Below are 27,904 nucleotides of genomic sequence, written 5' to 3' on the forward strand. Positions count from 1 at the left end.
CATATTTGTGAATCGCTCTCTACTCAGGGAGAACAGCGTACATATTTCCAAAGCGGCAGACTATGGCCTTCAAGGTCTGGGCTGAGATCTCACGGACAATACAGGCAACGAGGCAGGTCAACCGTGTGTGACTTGGTCTATGCCATAATGAAGTGAACGAAGTAGGTTTTGCTAGCCACCCAAGTCTTGGACTAGTCAGTAATCTCACTTCGGTTGCGTAACGCGGACCACCATCCAGCGCTCAAGGCGAGCAGGTTCAGACCTCTCTCTGACCGCAGACAAGCAGCAGATGATTCGTTATGTACTCATCTCGTCACGTGTTTACTTACCGGCAACACTGCTGTATCACAGACGTGCCTATAGCAACACAAAGTTCTGTGCATTACAACTTTTGAAGTGAATTGTGTTTTAACAACGTTTCAGTGTACAGATGTCAGTTTGTGGGAAGGAAAAGGATATTTTCCTGCGCAAAGAAACATGAGAAGGCCTTGATAACTTCAATCTTCCTGTTAAACATTTCGGTAAGTTACAATTGGGCTATTCCATATTTATTTTATGTATTTAAATTTAAATATACAGAATAAATAATATAATTACAAAACAAACAAGAGAAATAGAAATAAAATAATACAAGCAATATAAAAAGAAGATACAGTAGTATTAACAAAATTTGAGACCGAATGAGCAGCGCTCGTGCTCGGTCGCAGTTCAGATATAATATTAAAAAAAAATAATAATAAAAATAAATAAGTAAAATAAAATAGGAACTAAAATATAATTACAGCAGCAATGGAATTATATAATATAATATTAACACTAGAGAAGAATAATATCGCACGTGAAAAGTAGGACTAATATATATTTCAAAATTATAGAATACAAATATAATATAGGTTGATTAATTCATACACATAGGCTATAAATTTATTTAATCAATTTTTTATACTCTAATTCTTTCCCTACTTATACAAGGTGCTGAGGGGAGTGCATTTTCAAAAATATACTATCGAAAGTCAAACGGTTTTCGTATTATTGAGCGACTAATTTAGCGTATTTTATAAAAACAAGCCTCTTTCAGCGCTCAGAACTCTGGAACCATTTACTGCAGAACATTGAGAGCTTATTTTGAAGCTGGCATTTGGCAGGTTATGTTAAGAAGTAATCCTTATTTTTATTGTACACAGAGAGACAGATAATCTGATTTTACTTGTTTTTAGGCTTTTTGATCATTTGTAAAAATGTAAAAAAATATCGAGAAAAACCTTGCATTATTAAGAGGGATTCGGCATTGTTTGCTTAATGGTACGGCAATAAGTTTCGAGGGTATTAAATAGGTTATTTTCACACGCCTAGACTTGAACGGCGCAGTACCGCACGCACTGGCCGAGAGCTGAAGATAAGCGAGCATTGGGCGTTATTTTTCTCCTGTGTTTATGAAAACCTGTGATACACGACTGCTAGAGGAAACATCACGTGTTTGTCTCCTGGCCTTGCTTACCTAGGCTAGCTCCCGTCTCACAGTCAGCTGGTTAGTTCACGCGCGTACTATTTATTTTCTTTATTTGATATTTTCAATATTTTCTTATCAACGTACCACCAGTAAAAAATATGTTTATTTGTACTTTCAATGCGGACTCTAACCACATATTTTAAAAATATTTTTTCGTGGTCAAAGGCGTCGTAATGAAGAAAAATCTGAATTTATCCATTTCCATAAAAAGTAAGAAAAACTGTTTACATGTCAATATAAACTTTAACTTCTCAGCATCAAAATAAACCATGATTTTGATGATTGGGTGAAAGGGTTTCGGAGCCACAACAGTTTAAATTTGCTAATTTTATGAAAATACGATAAATTTAAATATTATTAATTTAAACACTATCAAGTTCTGATACCTCAAACAATGCACAAAACATTATATCACAGTTGTCTACGGACAGAAAAAGTTTCATTGTATTTAAAAATTTTAGACTAATTCACATATTCCTACTCTCTAGAGATGGGTAAAAAATAACACAACAGTTATTTTGGAACTGTTCCGGTCTCGGAACTGTTGCAAAAATGAACAGTAGGTCGGAACCTCCTGTTCCGAAATAACAGTGTTCCGACTCCGAGCTGCTCACTTGCCCAGCTGTTGCGGGCTCGCAGTACCGCGTTGCACAAGGTATGTTCCGACTCTCTCGGAACTGTTGCAAAAATGAACAGTAGGTCGGGACCTCCTGTTCCGAAATAACAGTGTTCCGACTCCGAGCTGCTCACTTGCCCAGCTGTTGCGGGCTCGCAGTACCGCGTTGCACAAGGTATGTTCCGACTCCGAGATAACAGTCGGAACGTCGGAGCTTGTTCCGATGAACCAACGACAGCTGCAGTTACACTGTTCTCGTTGTTCTTTATGTTATACTTGGAACTTCGTTAGATGAAGTTGGTACTTGAAACTCTCACGTGGTTGGAGGGGGGCGCATGGAAATTGAAATCCTTGCGGTGGCGCGAACTTTAATATCAACATTTGTAAGACTGGCCAATCATCTGTAATGTTATAGTAAGTATTTAATAATCTGTAATATTCATTCCCGCTTTATGGTTTATTTCACCATTAGTTGACTAATTATGTTTTATAAACTTTCTACAAAGTCATAAAGTACGCATACTATTATTAATTCATTGATCAGCTGATTTTATACAAAGGTTAAAGTCGTAAATGGTAATGAGTGGTTTAGTTACAATGTCTGTATGTCGTTTGTTGAGGTTAAGTCTGACAAGCACAAGTTTTTGTGCTATCTTCTCTGTTATCAAAGAACGACAAAAATGTTGTAGCATTATTTGTTGGAAACTACCCATATAAGTACTGATTTGGAGAGCGAGGTTTAATGCGAAGTTTAAATTACACTTTGGTAAAGTGGCGATTCCAACATTTTACTAACCCACTGCGGGGTTTCCAGGTTTCAGTACTGCCAATATATATATATATTTTTTTTTTATTTATGAAATTGTAATATATATTATTATTATTATTATTATTATTATTATTATTATTATTATTATTATTATTATTATTATTATTATAACTGTGCATTAAGAAGAGTAAAAATAAAAATTAATGATTTGTTTTTTTTTATTATGTAATAGAGAGAACAGAAATTACATACCATATGTTTTAAATGTTATGTTATTTTTTTTTAGTTGGCTACCATGTACGAAAACAAAGTGTTGTATTCTGTCCTTGTAGTCAACAGCTGTGTAATTACTAACATTAAGCTTTTGAGTTCTGTCCTAGATCATGGGTTCTGTCCGCATGCACAGCAATTTTCCAAAATCGATTCGAATGTGCATTGCAGTGCCATCTATAGATAAGAATGTGTACTATGTCATGCCTATGAGTGCTCCAGTGTGAGCAGCATGGTGAAGAGGGAGGATACTGTACCGTTCGTTTGAACGACTCAACGACTCCGACTCATCACCACTGGTGACTGTTATTTCGGAACTGTTATTTGGAACATATTATTTTTTCGGAACCGGAACAGTCGGAACTGTTCCGGGAAAAGAACAACTTCGCCCATCACTACTACTCTCGAATATATCTTAAATCGCATGAAGGACACTGTATCATCAGCGAGGTAATTTAGCGTCGGCGAGATTTGTCAAGAGATACGACAATGTCATCGAGTTTTAGTGTTGTAACTGTTGGTGTATTAATTTCGTCTATTAAATGTAGCAGTCGTAAAGATGTTATTGCAATAAATACTACAAATACTGCTGGAGCAATAATTCATTCTAATTCAATTATTTGACTTTCTAATAATCTTAACTGCTCAACCCGGTATTTAAAAGTTCCGGTGCTAAGCGCTCAAGCGGTATTTAAATCCCGCAGTAGAATAAATTAAATTTACATGACGTCACTTCTTTATTTCTGTTTTCGAAATGTTTAAACATAATACAGGGACATCATTTTATTTTTACTTCAATTTTTATTGTACCTGAGTTTTTGAATGTACTTCACTCCCACCCCCTCTACTAGTAAACTTCCAACCGTTCTCCACACAGAACCAAGCGTATAGAGTCAAAGTCGCCTTACGGTCATAGTAAACACAAACAGTACTGAGTTAGTAAGTATAGGACGTTCCAGAAATATGTTCGCGTTTCCCAGTAACGAAAGAGCTTTCAATATTGAATCATATTCTCGCACAGGTACTGTCGTCCGTTGCCTATGTCGCATCCCGGTTTCTCCCACCCACTTCTGCCCGTCCCTTTGTGGCTGGGCTGTCTTAGCTCTTTTCTGAAAATATTAATTTCTATTAGGAAATGGACGTCTACTTAATATTATACAACTGTTTAAAATAACTTAAATAGAAGGACCTCGTTAAGTAATTAACTGTCACGTGATTTCACCACTTTCTACGACCCTGCGACATAACCACTTGGACGGACAGTAAATAGCATGTCTGAGTAATTTTATCTTTTCGGATAGTGCAGAAGTGAAGATTGAATTTACAGTACGTAAGGTACTCTTTTATAGAGTAGGTACAGAATTATTTCAACATGAGTTACTAGTACGAAGGATGAAACTGACAATTGGAATTAGATGCAATCGTCTATAGTGCGTTAATATGCACAAAAGAACTGAAGCCTGTATCGAAATGAACGGCCACTATTTTCAAAAATGTGTTTAAATATTCATATTATGATTATTTTTCAATTTAAATTTTTCTTTATATTTTACGCTAATATGCTGTAGACAGTATAACATACACTGCATAATGAATACGCTCGCATGGATAACTCAGTTCGTGAGTAAAAACACTCATTTTTAGTACTGTACTGTATTTTGATTAAACAAAAACATAATGAAAATTATGGAACTCAAAATCGCGATATTTCCTAGTTTATGTAAATGGATGAACTACTTTTCTTCCCTCCTATACCTAGTAGAGTGATTTTTTGTGTTTTACGCCAGTATCATCGAACTACAGTCGTGGAAGGGGATAGCAAACTGTGTTTCCGGTTCTCTAAAGGCATAGCCAGGTTAATATTAAAAATGTTAGTAAAAATAAAATGATGTCCCTGTACAAGGATGAGACAGTAAAAAAGCAGACCGTCTGTAATGAAAAGTTAGTTTTATTATAAACATAATATCTCCATGTAAAAATACGCATCCAAAAGTGGGATTCCAATCAAAAGAATTCCCTTCTTCGTCCGTTTACAATCATATTTTCTCCCATGAGCCAATCAGGGAACTGCTCTTATTGACTGTGATTGGTCTGTTGATCTGCCATATTTTGATTGTCAGTTGTCATTTGTTTGTTGTCCATGCTGCATTCCAATCAAAACACATTTTCTCCAAAGTAATTTAAATCAAAATGTGTTCCTCCTAGAATTTTGACCATAAGGTACTTTGCCCAAATTTAAATTTAAAATGTTAGAAACATTACCATCTGAATATATGAATAGCTTATTCCTATTGTTCTAGTATGCTAAGAGTATTAGAACAAAAACATTATGGAATGTATATATATATATATATATATATATATATATATATATATATATAATTTGAACTGGTAATGGAAATTACGGGAAAACGGCTGAACGAATTTTAATAAATGACCCCTCATTTTGCAGCTTGGAACCCAACTTTTTCAGAAAAAGTCTTTTTCAGTGAAAAATCAATTTTCCTACATTATTCTCCTATTTTCCAAAATCCATTTTTCTTCAGTTTTGAGAAGTACTGTAATTGCATTTCAGCACGGCCATGATTTCAGAAAAAAAAAAAAACAAAACACATACTACAAAAACAATAGCTATTACACGAAGGCCATGACCTGCAGGATTGCTGACATATTTATAGTTCAAATTTAATTGGTTATTAAAAACTTCAAGTCTTACTAAAAATAATTTACAGGTGTGGTTCTGCGGTGTGTAATTTTCTTAGTACAGCTGTGTATTGGATATTGAAATCTACAAAACTTGAAGTGGTTTGAGTACATTATTACTATTATACATGAAATTTCATTACAGTTAATGCCATGATGTGACTATTTTTCATTAATTATACATCTTAATGCTGTATTGATGATAAGAAAGTGAAACGTTTTGGGGTTAGGCCTATATAAGTAGATATAGAGAATATGTTAAATTAGATCTTCATTTCTATAATTTACTGAGTGGTGGCTATTGTATATATAAAACTACAAAACTTACATAAGATAATAATATTGTTATTAAAAATCAAATATTTTTATAGTTATTAATCAAGTGGTGTTGGGTCTTTTTCATATACTTGATGGCAGTGTGATGTAGATACTTATATGCGTCATTTTCTTCGGTATTGGCTCGAGAGCGCACAAAAATTAGAGTTCCTAAGGAAAGACGGTATTACTTATTGATAAAATAAGAGGTCTACAAACTTTTGTAGTCCCTCGATCATTTCAGCAAGATCTCTTAGCAGGATAAAATGATTTTACCCTCTACATTTCAAGCTCTACATGCAGCAGGTATATCAAAATGTCATGTCTATTGTTCGAAAGCATAGCAAACCTGGCTTTTACAATCCACAGTGACCTGAAATAGCTATTGCTTTACTCCCACATGAAAAACCCACTGATCGCTCTGACATTGTTACTTGCGTTTTCGCGTTGAAACTCAAGAAACATAGGATACATAGGTTCAAGAAAAAGTATTGGCATAAAAACCATTCAGAGGAAGTATGTTTCATTATTATGGAAGGAAATAACTTTCAAAATGTCTGGTATTTTTCATTGAAAATAAATCTGAAAAATTTTTATTTGAACGTCTAATGAACTTAGTTTACAGCATTTGCTGCACAAGCCACTAGTATATATATATATATATATATATATATATATATATATATATATATATATATATTGGTCTCCTGAAAATTCTGATCTGAAATATAAAGCACGGTTTCAATATTTTCTCCCCATTTTCGAGATTCCTATTTTCAATTTGCACTCTTTCTCCCTCGTTTAATCTAAATGCACCCTATTTGCACCTGTGTGTGTATGGAGACAGCGGAGGAAAGTCCTCTTTCTTACGTAGACCGTTCAAGGTGGTCATTTATCGATATAATTCCCCGTAAGATAAGATTGAAATACATAGAAACCCGACATTTGTCTTTTCAGTCACGGAGATACGTAGATGGATGATGTAGGATCTTATAGACTGGATGTCACTTGCATGACTTCCGACAGACATGACCATCCCTTGGATGCTAGCAAGCCTCACCGCAAGACGTTCGTCGCCTAGCAATGGGAACACTTCCTGTATGACAGCGGATATCGCCCGTTGAACTGCACTTGTGTAAGTTTTACTTGGAAACCATGTCATCCTTTAGGACACCAACAAAGCACGTATACCTTATCCGGAAACCATATTTTTGGATAAAATAAAATGACGCTCAGCAGAGTTGGTGGAGAATGTTGGTGGAATGAGATTTTTAATAGCCTATAGCAGCCGTGGCGAAAATGTAACTTACGAGCCCATTGTGGCTCGCAATGATAGCTGTGCATGTCTCTTGCTCTCCCAACCCCACTCTCTCACTCACTAGAGTCAAACTCCGTTCCATTTGTATTTGTCTCTGACCTGCGAGTGGCGTATCGTCGCAATGTCTCTCTCGAAACCATGTACCTCTACAAAAGTAGGATGGGAGGACGCGTTTTTTTGCTGTCAATATGATGAGAATATTAAATGTATGATTTGTTCACAAGTATTACGAGGAAAACGGTTGTATAACATAAAACAGCATTATACTACATGTTACTCATGAAACATTAAAAGGTTAAATTTCGATCCTTTTTCAGCAGATGTATGAATAACGCGGTTAGGACTTCAATTTAAAATTAACAGATTTACAATGTAATGTAACATTGAAAGCTAGATGTAAGGACTTGACAAATGTTGAACTTTTCATATCTTTGCCAAAGAAATAAATATCCGAAGCTTCGTTCTTTCGCTTGCTCTGTTGAAGCCATGTTCGTTACAAATTACGTTTGTGAAAAATTATTTTCAACAATGAAAGTAGTAAAAACCTAATTTAGATCACGACTAACAGACAAATACCTTCGTAATCAACTACGACTGGCAGTAGGTGACATAATTCCTGATTTTGAAACTCTGTCGCAGAGACATTCTGAAGACAGTTAATGTTAGGTTGTGATAATGTGTCCTATGTTTTATCGTTCATTTCTTTCTTCGTTACACGTACTAAACATTAGTTTGTAGCCGTGTACTGTATAAAATTATATTTAAGTGCTTGACGTAAGGAAAATGAAAATCCGTTAATAAGTCAGACAGTTGCTTCACTTCCCCTTCGGGTGTCCACCTCCCTCTATAGGTGCTATGCACGTTGCAGGTTACACAGTGGCTGGGCGCACGATTACATTTTCGCCACGGCTGGTCTATAGAGTCTAACGAAGAGAACCTTGGAAAAAACCCAATTCTCCAGTTTTGTTTACGAGTATCGTTTCAGCGGCCAAGATTGCAACCTGTTTCGAAAAATTTTAAGTTTTCTCTACTGGAGTGAATTGCTCAATGTAATTAAAACTTAAGTTAGAAGAAACAAGTGAATGTCGATTACAAGTGACCCAAATCTTAATGTCGGTTCTCTTTGAAAGTCCTTAATAACCGTTGAATTATTATTTCATTAAATTCGAAGTCGTGTAGGCTATTAAACTTTCATTTCTACGATAAATATTAGGAAAAAATTATTAAAATTACAGTTATTCTAAATTTAAAATATCCACACATTGGTACGGCAACTTTTAGTTATGCCAAATAAAACAGTTAGGCCTATATTTACAGTTATAGTTACATTTTACACTGTCATAAATTCTCATTTAACATAATCGCATTAAATTGTTCTGTCACCTCGTCAAATCTAGTATGGTGTATTTGTATTCTTCTTCTTACCTTTTGCCCTTTCGGACGCTTGGTTTCCTCAGCCAGTCGTGATCCATTTCCTGTACGATACGTATTTTACCCTATCCTGTGTTAATCTTCTTTCCTGCAGGATCTTTCCTCTAATATTTACTAATTTTCCTATGTGACTTTCCCATTCTATTCTCGCCATGTTTGTAATCCGAGACATACTATATTTCCTGTAATATTTTAATATGCAATATTTGTCGTTTACTCAAATGTTAAATTATTGATAATATTAGCAGCAACATTAAAATAAAAACGGTAATAAATCGGAATATGTATGATAAGAACTTTCTTGTGTTAAATTTTAACGTATCTTGTTAACATGTTTCGACCTATTTTCGGTCATCTTCAGAACTGGTCGTTGTTGGTCTTGGCGCCTCTTGTTTGCTGTGTGGGTGCGTTCGTAGTGTAGAGTCAAAGAGTGTATGTGTTTTGAAATTGAGTTGTGTATTGAGAATATCGTTGGGGTGTGTTTTCGTTCTAGTGTGTTGAGTTTCTGGCTCTTTGGTTGGATGTGCAGTATTTCCATGTCTGTGTTGATGTCTCTGTAGGCGTGGTTGGCATTTGTGATGTGTTCTGCATATGTGGAGGTATTTTGTAATTTTGTTATGGCTGTGATGTGTTCTTTGTAACGTGTTTGAAATGATCTGCCTGTCTGTCCTATGTAGAAGTTTTTGCAGGTGTTACATTTGAGTTTGTATACGCATGTGCGGTTGTATTTGTTTGTTTGTTTCTGTTGTTTGTGTGTTGAGATGTTTTTGTAGAGTTTTATTTGTTCTGTATGCGATGTTGTAGTTTAATTTCTTGAATGAGGTTGCAATTTTATGTGTGTTTTTGTTTTCGTATGTTAGTGTGATGTATTTTTTGTGTTCTTGTGTTTGTGTTGTATTCTTCTGTTTTATGTGGTTTTGTTTTGTCTTACGTATTATGTTGTCTATTATGTTAGGGTTGTATCCGTTTTCTTGTGCTATGTACTTGATTGTGTTTAGCTCTTCGTTGTAATCCTGTTGGTTCATTGGTATGTTGAGTAGTCTGTGTACCATTGTTCGGAATGCAGCTTGTTTGTGTTGTGTGGGGTGGTTGGATGTGTTGTGTATGTGTGTTGTTGTTTTTGTGGGTTTTCTGTATAATTTGAATGTGTGTTTGTTGTCTACTTTTGTTATTGTGATGTCAATTTCAAAACACATACACTCTTTGACTCTACACTACGAACGCACCCACGCAGGAAACAAGAGGCGCCAAGACCAACAACGACCTGTTCCGAAGATGACCGAAAATAGGTCGAAACATGTTAACAAGGTACGTTAAAATTTCACACAAGAAAGTTCTTATCATACATATTCCGAAGTGATACAGTGTTAAAAGTTGTGTAATCAAGATGGATAATAAATCAATGAAGTTTAATTTCCTCTAATGTATTCGCTTTAATTGAAAACAAGCATATCCATTATTTTATTTTTACGCAGACGTAATGATTGCTACAGGAATTGCCTCAGGTTTCTGTGACAAAATCGGAATTTTCTAAAGCTTGCGTCGTACTGGCGATAATAACGTCACCAGGCAGTGATAATATTAATCACATTACTTCCCATTCTGTGTTCTATTGCCTTGTGAATCGTCCCTGAACCGAACTTGGTATGTTATTAATACTTGTTGGTTGTGCAAGTAAACGGAAAGACAATGTTTCTCCCAGTCTGACGTTATCTGTTTAATTCAATAAAAGTCCGCTGTCACACCTTATCCGCTACGTGTAATCAAGTTTCCCAGACTCTGGTTGTCTTATGCCCACGTGCATCAACGTCGGTTAGTGTAACCATCGGTTAAAATTGTGACCTAATCCCCGATTAAGCATTTTTACGGTGAATCGACCTCGGTTACGACTTAAATAGGAAGTTAACCACAGTAATCTCTAACCGGCCAAATATGAGCGGTTAAAGGAGATAACCAGCGATTAGTAGAGCAAGTAAAGCAAAATGGCGGCCATAACCACAGGTGATTATTTCGAAGACGATTATTATTGTGCAGTACTTGAATTACTTGGATAGAGCGTGAGCGTGAAGGTTCTTTAGTGGAAAGAGAGAATTCTTGCGAGCAATTAGGTGACAGAAAATTTCAGGAGGGATTTCGTTTATCAAAATCTACAAATGGATCAATTGAAATAACACAAGAACAATCATATTTCTCCTACGGATCGGCTGCTTATATTACGATTCTATGGAACTATTATTTTCTGTATTTTAAGAGGGAATACTCGAATACCAGTATCTCTTTCTCTATGTCACTGGCTGAACAAAGAGAGGTTATGGATGGATCTTAGGATAATGCACAATTCCCTGGTGTAGTCCAAGATCGTACACACATTCCTATCAATTTTCTGCATCCTTTTCCTTTATGGATATTCCATCTTTTTTATATAATAGGCCTACATTTAAATCTAGTAATTAAGTCTATCGATACTTCAACCTAACACTGGGATATAATCATTTTTGGATTCAATTTTCCATTTTGTACGATTTTAACCTAAAAGTACTGAAAAACAAAGAAATGGAACTCACAAATATAATAGCGCCCAAAGGCAAACAAATGCAACGCGAAAATGTAGGATACGTTCATTTCGATGTAGAACATAGTGAGCGCAGTCGTTTTTAGACGTTGACTATTATCTTTGCAGCGGTATGGATGCTTTCCTTTAGTCATTTTGTAGAAACAATGTACCATCATAGACTTTACTCTGGTTAAATGAGGTGTCAGCTAGCCAAGTTTTAGTAATCGGTGATTATGAATGGTGCACATAAATTACATTTTAACCACGGCTACTGTTTAACCATCGTTTCGTAATCTATGATTACTACGTTTTTAATCAATGTTGATGCACTTCGCCATTAGGGTTACAATGAGAAGAAAATCTATAGGGGGACATGGAATCTAAAATTAGAGGACATTGCTGAAAAAAGGAGAACTTTTTAAAAATTGGTATGAACAAAATTAAAGATAAAAACAATGGCTCACCTTAATCATATAATACGAATATTTATTTTCAGTCAATGACTGTACTATTAACATAAGTAAGGTGTGAGTCCTTACATTACATGATTTATATTGTATGAACGTTTTCGTCGGTTTCATACCAACATCATCAGATACAACATTCTATATAGCAATATCATCACTAACAGGTACATATGCCTCTACAAACCAAAATACAATATATATTAATAAACATACAATATGATAAAAACATGATAAAAACTAACATAATTAGGACATAAATGTGTCTTTCTTGTGTGACTACACCCTACTGTCAAATGATTAAAAACCACGTGTGATTACAGTACTTACTTATTTACTTACAAATGGCTTTTAAGGAACCAGAAGGTTCATTGCCGCCCTCACATAAGCCCGCCATCGGTCCCTATCCTGTGCAAGATTAATCCAGTCTCTATCATCATATCCCACCTCCCTCAAATCCATTTTAATATTATCTTCCCATCTACGTCTCGGCCTCCCTAAAGGTCTTTTTCCCTCCGGTCTCCCAACTAACACTCTATATGCATTTCTGGATTCGCCCATACGTGCTACATGCCCTGCCCATCTCAAACGTCTGGATTTAATGTTCCTAATTATGTCCGGTGAAGAATACAATGCGTGCAGTTCTGCGTTGTGTAACTTTCTCCATTCTCCTGTAACTTGATCCCGCTTAGCCCCAAATATTTTCCTAAGCACCTTATTCTCAAACACCCTTAACTTATGTTCCTCTCTCAGAGTGAGAGTCCAAGTTTCACAACCGTACAGAAGAACCGGTAATATAACTGTTTTATAAATTCTAACTTTCAGATTTTTGGACAGCAGACTGGATGATAAGAGCTTCTCAACCGAAGAATAACACGCATTTCCCATATTTATTCTGCGTTTAATTTCCTCCCGAGTGTCATTTATATTTGTTACTGTTGCTCCAAGATATTGGAATTTTTCCACCTCTTCGAAGGATAAATCTCCAATTTTTATATTTCCATTTCGTACAATATTCTGGTCACGAGACATAATCATATACTTTGCCTTTTCGGGATTTACTTCCAAACCGATCGCTTTACTTGCTTCAAGTAAAATTTCCGTGTTTTCCCTAATCGTTTGTGTATTTTCTCCTAACATATTCACGTCATCCGCATAGACAAGAAGCTGATGTAACCCGTTCAATTCCAAACCCTGCCTGTTATCCTGAACTTTCCTAATGGCATATTCTAAAGCGAAGTTAAAAAGTAAAGGTGATAGTGCATCTCCCTGCTTTAGCCCGCAGTGAATTGGAAAAGCATCAGATAGAAACTGACCTATACGGACTCTGCTGTATGTTTCGCTGAGACACATTTTAATTAATCGGTGATTACAATACTTGTACAAATATGTTTGCAGGTCTTCACTGATAAAATAATAAAAAATAAAATGAAATCTGTATAGGCCTATTACAGGGACATCACTTTATTTTTACCAACATTTTTAACATTAACTATACTCGGAAACACTGTTTCCCCCTTCCATTACAGGAGTTTGATGTTACTAGTGCAATATGTAAACAAATCATTTTACTAGATATAGGAGGAGAGAAAAGTAGTGTATCCATTTATGTTGTAGGGAAATACGATATTACGATTTTCAGTTTGATCATTACTTTTACGGAATTTATCAAAATACGGTAGAGTAGTAACATTTTTTTTTTTAACTCAACTTTTCAGGCGGCTATGTTCGTTATGTAATGTCTACTTTATTTAGCATATTAATTATTGTTATCATACAATATAGAGAGTGCATTTAAATTGAGGGGGTCGTAAGTAAAGGGCAGTAAGTGCACTTAAGTTACTTTTGAGGAAATGGGGTTTAAATATTTAAGCTTTCGTAAAATCGGTGAAATTTTTTATTTAAATTTTAATGTGTGATGCGAATAAAATATCCCTTTGACACTAAAATTTTAGATACTTTTGCTTACACTGGATGCACTTAACTCATGTTATTACAAATGTCACTAGCATTCCTTTGCTTCTAGCCACCTCAATTCAAAAAAGCTAATCTGAATTTTTAAACAATTTGCTGAAAATGGTTGCCGATCATTACAATGCAGGCTTCAATTCAGTACGCATATTATTAACAACATTTTGAAGCATATATTCTCTGAAATTGAATTTATCTTTTCTTGAATATAATTTCTTAGTACGATATTATTAATATAGGTTCTTTCTTCTATAGAAAACGCAATCATATTTATGAAACACACTATACACTGCAGTGTTTACTTCACTTGTTGAAGACTTCGAATGCAACAGCGGCCGTAAGTTTGTGTGTCTGACGGGAGCAAGGACATTAGTGAAGGGGTGAGAGTGAAGTACATTCAGAAATGCAGGTACAATAAAAATGCAAGTAAAAATAAAATGATGTCCCTGTATATTGTGTGAAGAGATGCATTACAGTCTTTGAACTATGTTAACTGATTTGCTCGTGCCCGTATTCTTGTTTTACCATCACTGCAGGTCTTTTCACCTTCTAAATGTATGTACGTCCTAATATATAGACTGAGGTTGTGCCTTGAGTCTAATTATTCAAAGTTGTTATGGATATCATTTGTATCCGACGATATATTTGAATATTAGGTTGTCTTATGATGTTGAATTGCGGCATATACTTGAACGTGCATTATGAGCGTTGATGCTCTTCAATATAAAATGGAAGTAATAGAATTATGTAATTAAATTAAATAATGTGTGTTATCATTAAGTTGAGGACTTAACTTTAAATTAAGAGTTACTGAAAAAATTTTATGAGATTAATTAAATTTCGTGTGACGTGTTGAGTAGATGGAAACTTACATATAGTTAATTTACGGACGGTATCCAAATATTGTAGTTGCTGTGGACTATTATAGTAAGGTTAATGTCAGCTGTCAAGTTTAGCTTGGATAAGATAAAATGTGAAGTAATTAATATTAAGGGAAGACTCCACTGTAAATCATGAACATTTTTCCAAATTTTTTTTAGCTATTTCACTTATTCAGAATTTATATTTTCGTACCCCAAATGGATTCAGCCCAATTCTGATTACAAATACTCCTATGTTTACACTTTTTAAATTAAGGCTGGAAGGGGGCGTGGAATTTAAAGAGCTGTCAAAATTGTTTTTCATCGAAGAATTCTTTTTTAAAATTTTTTATTACAAATCTAGTAACTTTTTGTTGGCTCCCTGAAGTTGCTAGATGAGTGTAGCGGAGGAGAATATTAATTTACATAAATATTCATTTTATTTTCAAATCTATTTTTCCTGTTCATTTTTGTTGATTCAACACCAACTTTCTTATGCCAAATATTAATCAATATGGATGAAATTTTTACTGCCAGTAGTTTTGAGGTAACTGCATGTTTCTATGTATTTATTTTGTGAGAAATGCTGGTAGTTTATTTTGTTAATATTTTTCTTAAGAAAAATATTAATAAAATAAACTAGCAGCATTAAGAAAAATATTAATACAATAAACTAGCAGCATTAAGAAAAATATTAATAAAATAAACTAGCAGCATTAAGAAAAATATTAATAAAATAAACTAGCAGCATTAAGAAAAATATTAATAAAGTAAACTAGCAGCATTAAGAAAAATATTAATAAAATAAACTAGCAGCATTAAGAAAAATATTAATAAAATAAACTAGCAGCATTAAGAAAAATATTAATAAAATAAACTAGCAGCATTTCTCACAAAATAAACGCATAGAAACATGCAGCTACCTTATAAATATTCATCCAGATTGATTAATATTTGGCATAAGAAAGTTGGTGTTGAATCAACAAAAATGAACACAGAAAAATAGATTTGAAAATAAAAAGAATATTTATGTAAATTAATATTCTCCTCCGCTACATTCATCTAGTAACTTCAGGGAGCCAACAAAAAGTTACTAGATTTGTAATCAGAAATTTTAAAAAAGAATTCTTCGATGAAAAACAATTTTGACAGCTCTTTAAATTTCACGCCCCCTTCCAACCTTAATTTAAAAAGTGTAAACATACGAGTATTTGTAATCAGAATTGAGCTGAATCCATTTGGGTTATGAAAATATAAATTCTGAATAAGTGAAATAGCTACAAAAAATTTGGAAAAATTTTCATGGTTTTTAGTAGAGTCTTCCCTTAATACATTGATAAGACAAATAAATGTATCTGGGATTTGTGTCTATGTAATTTAAGTTAGGATAAATTATAAATGATAAGAGCATTAGTCAGTTTTCTCACCGGTTACTGGATCAGTATTACATCTGTACCCTACTTATCGGTAGAGCCCATTTTGTGCACAGAGCCTGAAGGGACAAACTTATACCTTGTACCAAATAACTATGGAACTGTTCACAGGACATGAGCTTGAAATTATATTTCACCATGATGATACCTCTGACTGTCTCCGTTAGCATGCGATTTCGTTCTTTTGTCCATTGAGCAGATATTAAGGAAAATACTCTGTCAGCACTTCTATTGTGACTTGGGATAAATAAATAGAATTGACATATTTTTAAGAGTTCTGAGAAATTTCAGTGCTCGCAGAACTATTGGAATTGAAGAATTTGGAGTATTGTTTATCTAAACTTAAATCGTTGTCAAAATTAACTTGATTGGCATATCTTTTCACACTTCAGAATAAAATTGATAAAATAGCTTAGAATGATGAATATTGACTTTTTAGAGTGTAAGAATTCAATGCATGTCAATAGGTCACCATATTTTATCTTTTTATGTGCTCCAGCTTCAACCATTGAAAACAGTTAAATTCTTTCATAGGTTTTCACCATTTGTTTAGATATTCTATGCATAATATCGCACATTATTGAATATTCATATTAATTCTAGTTGAAATGCGAAATGTCTGACGATGAAAGAGTAATGGAACGGAGAAAAATTCTCTCCGGCGCCGGGATTTGAACCCGGGTTTTCAGCTCTACGTGCTGACGCTTTATCCATTAAGCCACACCGGATTCCACTCCGGCGTCGGAAGAATCGTCTCAGTTTTAAGTTCCAACTCTTGGGTTCCCTCTAGTGGCCGCCCTCTGCACTACGTCATAGATATCTATGAACCTAGGACCGAAGTCCACACTAGAGGGAACCCGAGAGTTGGAACTTAAAACTGAGACGATTCTTCCGACGCCGGGGTGGAATCCGGTGTGGCTTAGTGGATAAAGCGTCAGCACGTAGAGCTGAAAACTCTGGTTCAAATCCCGGCGCCGGAGAGAATTTTTCTCCGTTCCATTACTCTTTCATCGTATGATGACGCAGAATATCTGCATGGAAATATCATATGTACTTCGGTACATTATAATAATATATAAGAAATGTCTGACATTTAATTTTTTTTTAAATGCCTGTCGGACAGAATAAAATGATTAAAAAAGGGAACATGTCCTGTTTTGCCGGACGGATGGTAACTGTACGTTGTCTGAAGTCCATACGCATGACATGACCATGCGCAGGATGATATGTTCGTAATTTCCTCTAAATCTTGAAGCTTTGTCATATCGGAAATATGAATCACGTAAGAAGATGATAAACATATTGATAACAGCGACTTTTCTTTCCCTCCAATAGAAATGAAGACTGGCGAGTTATTTCTGTAAGACAACATTATCTATGGAACCTATCAGATTACAATTGCAATGAAGAGGAGTTATCAGTGTGCAAACAAGTTTCAGTCACAATGTTACTATCCGCCGGGCACGTTGATGTTGTTGCAGAAGGAATGAATATTTCGCGTAAGTATCAAAAGCATACGAGTATATCTGGCTTTGTTATTTCTTAATTATTGTCTACTCACTTACTATTTCATTCATTAATTTATGGCCATAGGCCAAAAACAGAAATGATAGTCCAGGAATGTCAAAGTCGCACAACATTTCCTTAAGAGCGATGATTATACTTTATCTTGCTGATAAGTAGGTCCGTGACGTCGGTATATTTATATTAAATTGACGATGAACACGCTACGCAGGACAGAATGGGCTATTCCATATGAAATCAGTAAAAAACCTCGCATTTTTTAATACTATAATTTTTTCCCCTATTTATACAAAGTGCTGAGGACAGTGCGTTTTAAAAAACCTTACTATCGAAAGTCAAACGGTTTTCGTACTATTGAGCGACAAAGTTAGCTTATTTTATAAAAACAAGCCTCTTTCAGCGCTCAGAACTCTGGAACCGTTTACTGCAGAACATTGAACGAGAGCTCATTTTGAAGCTGACATTTGGTAGGTTATGATAAGAAGTAATACATATTTTTATTATATACAGAGAGACAGATAATCTGATTTTACTTACTTTTAGGCTTTTTGTCCATTTGTAAAAATGTAAAAAAATACTGAGAAAAAACCTTGCATTATTAAGAGGGATTCGGCATTGTTTGCTTAGTGGTATGGCAATAAGTTTCGAGGGTATTAAATAGATTATTTTCACACGCCTAGACTTGAACGGCGCAGTACCGCACGCACTGGCCGAGAGATGAAGATACGCGAGCGTTGGGCGTCATTTTACTCCTGTGTTTATGAAAATTTGTGATAAAGCTAGCCCAGCTTTACGCTACTAGACGAAACATCACGTGTTTGTCTCCTGGTCTTGCTTGCCTCGGCTAGCTCCCGCCTCACAGTCAGCTGGTTAGTTCACGCACGTACTATTTATTTTCTTTATTTGATATTTTCAATACTTTCTTATGAACGGTGCACCAGTAAAAAAAATATGTGTTTATTTGTACTTTCAATGCGGAATCTAACCATATATTTTAAATATATATATATATATATATATATATATATATATATATATATATATATATATATATTTTGTGGGCAAAGACGCCTTAATGAAGGAAAATTAAATTTCTCCATTTCCATAAGAAATAAGAAAAACTGTTTACATGTCAATATAAACTTTAATTTCTCAGCATCAAAATAAACCATGATTTTGATCATTGGGTGAAAGGGTTTCGGAGCCACAACAGTTTAAAGTTGCTAATTTTATGAAAATACGATAAATTTAAATATTTTTATTTTAAACACTTTGAAGTTCTGATGCCTCAAACTTTGCACAAAGCATTATATCACAGTTGTCAACGGACAGAAAAAGTTTCATTGTATTTAAATATTGCAAGGTCAATTTTCTCTATATTTCGATCGATTTGAGATGGAAAAGCCCGAATGTAGTCGACGTGTTTCAAGTACAGGCAGCGGAAGCGAATTTGACACACGCCTAAGCAAGCACGTTCTGTGTTTTATATACGATTATTGCGTATTATAAAATAGAGACAATACAATCTTTGTACAGGGACATCATTTTATTTTTACTTCAATTTTTATTGTACCTGAGTTTTTTAATGTACTTCGCTCCCACCCCTTCTACTAAGGAAGTTCCAACTCCACACAGAACCAAGACCGCAGATAGTAAGCAGTACTGAGTTACTGAGTATAGTACGTTCCAGAAATATGTTCGCGTTTTCCAGTGACGAAAGAGCTTTCAATATTGAATCATATTTTCGCACAGGTACTGTCCGTTTGCCTACGTCGCATCCCGATTTCCCCCACCTGCTTCTGCTCGCCCCTCTGTAAAAGCTGGGCTGTCTTAGCTCTTTTGTGAAAACATTAATTTCTCTTAGGAATTGGACGTTTACGTAATATTATACAGCTGTTTAATTTAACTTAAATAAAAGGGCCTCGTTAAGTAATTAACTGTCACGTGATTTCCTCCCTTTCTACAATCCTGCGGCATAACCACTTGGACGGACAGTAGATAGCATGTCTGAGTAATTTTATATTTTCGGGTCGGGCAGAAGTGAAGATTGAATTCACAGTACGTAGAGTAGGTACAGAATTATTTCAGCATGAGTTACTAGTACGAAGGACGAAACTGGCAATTGGAATTAGATGCAATATTCTATAGTGCGATAATATGCACAAAAGAACTGAAGCCTGTATCGAAATGAACGGCCACCATTTTCAAAATTGTGTTTAAATATTCATATTATGATTATTTTTCAATTTAACTTCTTTCTCTATATTGTACGCTAATGTGCTATAGACAGTAAACAATGCATAATGAATACGTTCGCATGGATAACCCACTTCGTGAGTAAAAACACTTACTCTTAATACAGTACTGTACTTTGATTAAAGAAAAACCTAATGAAAATTATCAGACTCAAAATCGCGATATTTCCTAGTTTACGTAAATGGATGAACTACTTTTCTTCCATCCTATACCTAGTAGAGTGATTTGTGTTTTACGCCAGTATCATCGAACTCCAGTCTTGGAGGGGGGAGCAAGCGGTGTTTCCGGTTGTCTAAAGGTATAGACAGGTTAATATTAAAAATGTTAGTAAAAATAAAATGATGTCCCTGTATATATAATTTGAACTGGTAATGGAAATTACGGCAAAACGGCTGAACGAATTTTAATAAATGACCCCTCATTTTGAAGCTCGGAACTCAAAGTTTTTCAGAAAAATAGTAGTTTTCAGTGAAATGTCAATTTTTCAACATAATTTTCCTATTTTCAAAAATCCATCTGCCGTCAGTTTTGAGAACTAGCTAAACTAGCTAATTGCATTTCAAAATAAAACAAAACACGCACTACAGTAAACAATATTACACGAAGGCCATGATCTGCAAGAATGCCGACATATTTAGAGCTCAAATTAAATTGGTTATTAAAAACTTAACTTACTAAAAATAAAATACAGGTTCGATTCTGTGGTATGTAATTTTCTAGGTACAGCTGTGTATTGGATATTAAAAACTACAAAACTTGATGACATTATTACCATTAGAAATGAAATATTACTTACTACTTACTTACTGGCTTTTAAGAAACCCGGAGGTTCATTGCCGCCCTCACATAAGCTTGCCATTGGTCCCTATCCTGAGCAAGATTAATCCAGTCTCTATCATCATATCCCACCTCCCTCAAATCAATATTAATATTATCTTCCCATCTACATCTCGGCCTCCCCAAGGGTCTTTTCCCCTCTGGCCTCCCAACTAACACTGGATTCTCCCATACGTGCTACATGACCTGGCCATCTCAAACGTCTGGATTCTCATTGTTAGGTTTCGTAACAAGCTGTTTTTTACGGTGATGGGTTGTTAGCCCTTCGCCCAACCCCCAAGCTGGAGGACCACCCCTTATCGGCTGTCCACGACTCCTCATTCAATATATTCACAGCTACCCTCCATATCTGGAAGCCGTCTCCTCTATCCGCAACCTGAGGACGCGCCATGCTGTGGTGATGGGGACCCACAATACATGGAGAAATGAAATATTATTGTAGTTAATGCCATGATGCGACTATTTTTCATTAATTATACATATTAATGCTATATTGATGCTATATTGATGATATGAAAGTGAAACGTTTTAGGGTTATATAAATAGATGTAGAGAATAACTTAAATTAGATTTTGATTTCTATATTTTACTGAGTGGCGGCTATATAGTATATATAGTATATCTTACTGAAAGCTATAAAACTTATGTAAGATAATATTATTGAAAATCAAATATCTTTATAGTTGTTAATCAAGTGGGGTTGGGTATTTTTCATATATTTAATGGCGGTGTGGTGTAGATATTTATATGCGTGGTTCTCTTCAGTATTGGCTCGAGAGAGAGTATCTTTCATTATTACGGAAGCAAATAACTTTCCGAATGTCTGGTATTCTTCATTGAAAATAAATCTGAAAAATGTTTATTTGAACGTCTAATAAACTTAGTTTGCAGCATTTGCTGCACAAACCACTAGTTTTTAATATATTTCAGTAAATGTATCTCTATCTTAGCTCGGCTTCCTCATTGTACTGTATGTCTGGACGAAATATGATGGCTCCTGAAAATAAAGGAACTGGCGTCTGATTTTCCTTTTCTTTTTAAGTTTCATCTATCCAAAGTAAAAATTATCTTTAATTGCATATAAACTGCCTTTAAATATATATATATATATATATATATATATATATATATATATATATACTTCGTTATTGTTGTTATTTTAATCGAAGTGATATTCCTGTTGTACACGAATAAACAGATGTACATACACAGTATTTCCTATCCTTACAATTCTTGTATCGTTTCTAATTTTTATTAAATTGTTAAGTAAGAAATGTGCGGGTACTTATTTTTAATTATTGTTTGCAGTTCCAAAGTTACCTTTGAAAACTATTTAACGAAAAAAACTATTAACACAAAATTACATTTAATAATATGGATCAGTACGTAAGCCCTATGTAATTCAGATCATGAGACAGATGGAATCCTAGAACGCATGTCCATGTCTCTTAGATTTGTTTCTCTGTGCGGTATCGTAAGATAGCATTCCTCGGCATTTGAGAAATGTGCTCTCTTATCTTTAGTTACATTGCATTCCCTTGAAGGTCAGGTACACACTGATACAAAAGCAGCATTTTTATATCCGCTTGTATTGTGATACATGAATGAAAGGCCATAAACTCTCGATGTGTTCGATTTTGCAAGATAAATGTGAGGGAGTGACTCTGTATTAATTTTATTACTCTTTATTACTAACAAACTACACGTATTTCCTCAAAATTGTAGGCGTATAGCATATATGTCAAGTTCTGCATGGAGATTTTTTTTTACACATCCGGTGGGTGCAGCATTTGTTTATTAAAGAACTTTCCTTCCTCGTGAATCAGTGTTATTAAATGAACTGACACGAAATATAGTCTTCCCTATCTTATATTCCCCGTATAGAAATTGTATTCAATTCGTTGTTGATTTGTATGTATGTATGTATGTATGTATGTATGTATGTATGTATGTATGTATGTATGTATGTATGTATGTATGTATGTATGTATGTATGTATGTATGTATGTATGTATGTATGTATGTATGTATGTATGTATGTATGTATGTATGTATGTATGTATGTATGTATGTATGTATGTATGTATGTATGTATGTATGTATGTATGTATGTATGTATGTATGTATGTATGTATGTATGTATGTATGTATGTATGTATGTATGTATGTATGTATGTATGTATGTATGTATGTATGTATGTATGTATGTATGTATGTATGTATGTATGTATGTATGTATGTATGTATGTATGTATGTATGTATGTATGTATGTATGTATGTATGTATGTATGTATGTATGTATGTATGTATGTATGTATGTATGTATGTATGTATGTATGTATGTATGTATGTATGTATGTATGTATGTATGTATGTATGTATGTATGTATGTATGTATGTATGTATGTATGTATGTATGTATGTATGTATGTATGTATGTATGTATGTATGTATGTATGTATGTATGTATGTATGTACGTATGTATGTACGTACGTACCGGTATGTATGTAGTCTATGTATGTATGTATGCCTTTTTTTGAGCAGCATGTTCCATTACAAATGGAAAGTAATACTACATGCCTAGGTTTACCTTCAAGTATATAATCCATTTACATTATATATTATTATGTTGCCATTCTAGATTAAATATGGACTAGTGTAGTTCATCTACTATGTGTAACTGCCAAGATAATATTGGTACTTCTTAATCTAACTTATTTTCCTATTCCTAACCTATGAAGTACAAGAATCTATTTACATATTCTAGCATTAAAATATTTACAGTATTTACATATTTACTATCTCTTGATCAGCCTATTTTCAGATAAATTATACCCTCTAATATTGTAGCTTATTTACAGAATGCAAGTAACCTATTTTTGACCCTTATCACGTAATTCTGACTTTTAACCTATCTTCCCAAATAACTTATCCTTATATACTAGCCAGCCTACTGTAGTTGTCAAAGTCTATACTATTTGCAAACTTTATAAAATATTTTACATAACTTTTCACTAATTTTGTCTTGTCCACAGGCCACTTTCCACCACATTTATGTATAGACTGGATTAGTGTTCCTCTTTCCTTTCCTAATTTCGTACAGTCATAAATGATATGATCCACTGTCTGATCCCCATCCCCACAGACACATGTCGCACTATTCTTGATTTTAAAGCGATGAAAATATCCGTTGAGTCTTCCGTGTCCGGTCAACAGAGTCGTCAAGTTAGGAGTTACTTCTATCTTCAATTTCAATCTATCTTGGACACTAGGGAAGAACGCCTTGGTTAGAGTACCTTTGGAAGTAGTTGACCATTCACTTTCCCATTTTCCTTTGGATATGACCGCTAGCTGGTTCCTTACTTCACTCATCGGGACCTTGTCGTAACAGATCTGTAGCTCGACGTCGCTCGCTGCCTGCTTCGCTAGACGATCTGCCAGTTCGTTACCGTAGTTCCCCACATGAGCCTTGACCCATCCGAAGTCCACTAGCCATCTGTCGTTCTCCACCAGCCGTAGATTCGTTCGGATGCCTTCAATTAGGTTGTTGTGGTTGCTTCCATTCCTTAGAGAGTCCAGAGTAATTTTACTATCAGTGTAGATTGCTATTCGTCTTTCGTCTAATGGTCTTTCACCTATTGTTCTTAGTCGTTTTATATTGTCTAACGCTTTCATGATAGCAAGTTGTTCAGCTTGGTTATTTGAACATTTATTGTCTAATCTGAATCTTAGTTGTTAGATTAGTTCATTACTCTGAAATATTGATACTCCTGCTCCAACTCCACGTTCACTTTTACTGCCATCCGTGTATATTTCATACGTATATTCTGTATTTTGTTCTGTTTCTTTTATGTCGATGAGTTCTGCAGGGTGTGTCCAGTTCTTGTGCTGTATTATGTAGTCAAGATTTAGACCATCGTACTTATGTCTTGTTTTTGCATGTATGCATGTATGTATGTATGTATGTATGTATGTATGTATGTATGTATGTATGTATGTATGTATGTATGTATGTATGATGCATGTATGATGCATGTATGTAATGTGTGTATGTATGTATGTATGTATGTATGTAATGTGTGTATGTATGTATGTATGTAATGTGTGTATGTATGTATGTAATGTGTGTATGTATGTATGTATGTATGTATGTATTTACACTGCAAGTGGGCAAGCACCTGGTGGCAGTGGTATACACAATATAAACAATACACAATAAATTACAACACACAATACAATTATACAATACACAATACAATTATAAACACAATACAATAAGAATACACAATACAATTTAACACAATAATTACAATTAATAATAATAATAATAATAATAATAATAATAACCTAATTTTACAATACAACCTACATATGTATAGGCCCTACGTAAGTTTCACATTGGTACTGACAATAGCCTTTCACTTCACTCTCATCTCACTCACTGTAGCTGCACTATGACACATTTCACTGACATCTAGAACACATTTCACTGACACTTTAGAACACATTTCATTTACACTATAAATTATCACTGATCGGAACTATTCACTGCACTGTAAAACCATAACTTCACTGACTCACCTCGCTTCACTGATACAACAGTTCAAATAAGTCAAATAATTACACCCTTATGCATACTTATAAACAGAACTACATATAAACTAAACATTTCTAGTCTAAGGCCCTCTTACACGCTATTTTTAAATAATTTACAATTCAAACCAAGGAAGTAACTCGTCAGGCTAAATAAATACATGTCCCCTTAAAGAAATTAAATGTTAAATGTCACCTTAATTTTAGTTTGCATTTTATACACAACTTTTTAAGTTATTCTTGAATCTCCTTAAGGAAGGACAGCCCTCAAAGACCGCTGCAGGTAGGTCATTCCAATTATTTATAGTTCTATTTAAAAATGAGAATTTACCTACATCCGTTTTCTGTTTCCTACATTTGATTTTAAAATCATGATCGTTCTTACCATAGTACGTTGGCTTTTCTAACAGAGCCGTTATATCTATCCATGCTTTCTGACCTAGATGTGATCTATACAATGATGTTATTCTAGTTTTCCTAAGTCTGTTTTCCAAAGTTTCCCATTTAAGTTCTTTTATCGTATCGTTTCCATCTTCTCTTTTATCTTTAACAAATTTAGCTGCCCTAGACTGGATTCTCTCTAAGGAATTTATGAATTCAGAACAAATAAATATTTTTGAAATAAAATATCTGCCCCATTGGTCTACTTTTTGATTTCCGAGTAGCCCAGTTGATAAAGCAGTGGTTACGGATTGGAAGGTCCGGGTTCAAACACGAGTGGTGGCGGCATGTTTCTTGTTGCCAAAAGTTTCAGAACGATCCTGGGTTCCACTCAGCTTGATGTAAAATTGAGTACCGGGTGTTTCCTGATGGAAAGGTGACAGGAGCCGACCAACCACACCATTCTAGTGTCGAGGTCTTGGTAGCATGGGGTTCTACCTTCATACCAAGCCGTATTCTAGCTTAGTTGGCAGAGCGCTGGTTTACGACTTGTAGATCTGTGTAAGGTGCCCCGAAGTCTCCCAGGATTTTACTTATCTGACGGGGATATAACAACAAAGCACACAAAGCCTACTAGAGCTAAGTGCTTAGGGTTGCTCCATAGTCAACAGCTAAACATCTCTATACTTCTACCTCCATGCACCTTCGTGGCTTGCAAAAGATGTATCTTTCCTTATTGTACTTAGAGTCAAACCATGATGCATCTATTGGAGCCGTGGCGAAAATGTAACTCACGAGCACATTGTAGCTCGCAATGATAGCTGTGCATTTCTCTTGCTCCCTCAATCCCCACCCTCTCACTCATTGGAGTCAAACTCCGTTCCATTTGTATTTGTCTCTGACCTGCGAGTGGCGTATCGTCGCAATGTCTCTCTCGAAACCATGTACCTCTACAAAAACTAAAGTTTCAAGTAGGATGGGAGGATGCATTTTTTTGCTGCCAATATGATGAGAATATCAAATGTATGATTTGTTCGCAAGTATTACGAGGAAAACGGTTGTATAACATAAAACGGTAACCAAAGATGTTGATAAAGCGTCGTAAAATAACCTACTAAAAAAACATACAACGGCATTATACTACATGTTACTCATGAAACATTAAAAGGTTGTGATTATTATTATTATTATTATTATTATTATTATTATTATTATTATTATTATTATTATTATTATTTCGATCCTTTTTCACCAGATGAACAAATAATGCTGTTAGGTCTACAATTTAATCTCACTGATTTACAATGTAGCCCTAATGTTACAATGAAAGATAGATGTAAGGACTTGACTAATGTTGAACTTTTCAAATCTTTGCCGAAAAATAAATATCCGAAGCTTCGTTCTTTCGCTTGCTCTGTTGAAGCCATGTTCGCTACAACTTACGTTTGTGAAAAATTATTTTCAACAATGAAAATAGTAAAAACCTAATTTAGATTACGACTGACAGACAAATACCTTCGTGATCAACTACGACTGGCAGTAAGTGACATAATTCCTGATTTTGAAACTCTGTCGCAGAGACATTCTGAAGACAGTTAACTTTAGAGTGTGTGTCCTATGTTTTCTTGTTCATTTCTTTCTTCGTTACACGTAGGCCTACTAAACATTAACAGTTAACTTTAGATTGTGTGTCCTATGTTTTCTTGTTCATTTCTTTCTTCGTTACACGTAGGCCTACTAAACATTAGTTTGTAACCCTCCATAGGTGCTATGCACGTTGCAGGTTACACAGTGGCTCGGCGCACGATTACATTTTCGCCGCGGCTGATCCATTATAATGTGATTATTACAGGGTTGTTTCCGATCTCTGATAACGAATTTGAATGACGTCATGTGCGTCAGGAATCACACCGACAGGTGAATTGCGGCGAGAGGTGACGGACCAGTAGTGAGTGATTTCATAATCAGAGTGCACGGTGTATCACAGTAGCAATGCCCAAGAAAATCGAGCCTTTTTGAAAGGGGTACATAACAGATCTTTCAGATGCCAAGTACAGTTACATGAAAATCATAGGAGCTTGCATAAAACGTGGTTTC

At 34.8% G+C, this 27,904-nt stretch overlaps 1 protein-coding gene across 6 annotated transcripts in view; it reads left to right on the forward strand.

Moving 5' to 3' along the window:
- Positions 1-204: 204 nt before the first annotated feature.
- The window catches only part of LOC138709550 (transient receptor potential channel pyrexia-like), a 42,113-nt gene continuing 14,413 nt past the window's right edge, over positions 205-27,904 (forward strand). For 3 of the 6 annotated variants that reach the window (XR_011334947.1, XM_069840402.1, XM_069840404.1), the window contains exons 1-3: positions 205-521; positions 7,141-7,318; positions 17,550-17,713. The gene's annotated coding sequence lies outside the window, so the exon portion shown is untranslated. The remainder of the gene's footprint in view (positions 522-7,140; positions 7,319-17,549; positions 17,714-27,904) is intronic. The other 3 variants (XM_069840405.1, XM_069840403.1, XM_069840406.1) reach the window with 3 other exon arrangements.

Source organism: Periplaneta americana, chromosome 11 (genome assembly GCF_040183065.1).
Source record: "Periplaneta americana isolate PAMFEO1 chromosome 11, P.americana_PAMFEO1_priV1, whole genome shotgun sequence".
In the NCBI taxonomy this organism is placed as follows: domain Eukaryota; kingdom Metazoa; phylum Arthropoda; class Insecta; order Blattodea; family Blattidae; genus Periplaneta; species Periplaneta americana.